We start from the raw sequence: 445 nt of genomic DNA, 5'->3' as shown, positions 1-445 counted from the left end.
TAGGATTTTTCGAGTTTGTGTTTGGTTAAGCCCTATTCAGCCTCCAAGGGCGGCTGAAGAAACTGCCATGGTGGTAAGGAGGGCTGGGTTTAGTGAGGGGCTGTGAGGGGAGAGTGAGGGGCTGTGAGGGGAGAGTGAGGGGCTATGAGGGGAGAGTGAGGGGCTGTGAGGGGAGAGTGAGGGGCTGTGAGGAGGGTGAGGAGCCCCAGGAGCCCCGAAACGTCTGTGGCACCAAGGGACAGGCCCACACGGGTCCTGCAGCCAAGCACCGTTTATTGACACTCTGGCAAGACCCAAACAAGCAGGCACACCCACACTAAGGTGAATAACTGTTTATATTCCCTGTTCCCCACGCAAAGTTCCCTCACGTTTCCCCACTGGCTGGGCACTCCAGGGTTTACAGCCCATCCCACACTTCTAATGATCCTGCACGTTTCCCCCACCC

This window comes from Chaetura pelagica, unplaced genomic scaffold (genome assembly GCF_000747805.2).
Source record: "Chaetura pelagica isolate M959 unplaced genomic scaffold, ChaPel_1.0 scaffold62, whole genome shotgun sequence".
NCBI lineage: Eukaryota > Metazoa > Chordata > Aves > Apodiformes > Apodidae > Chaetura > Chaetura pelagica.
The sequence above is the reverse complement of the archived record's forward strand: the minus strand, read 5'-3'. Positions refer to the sequence as shown.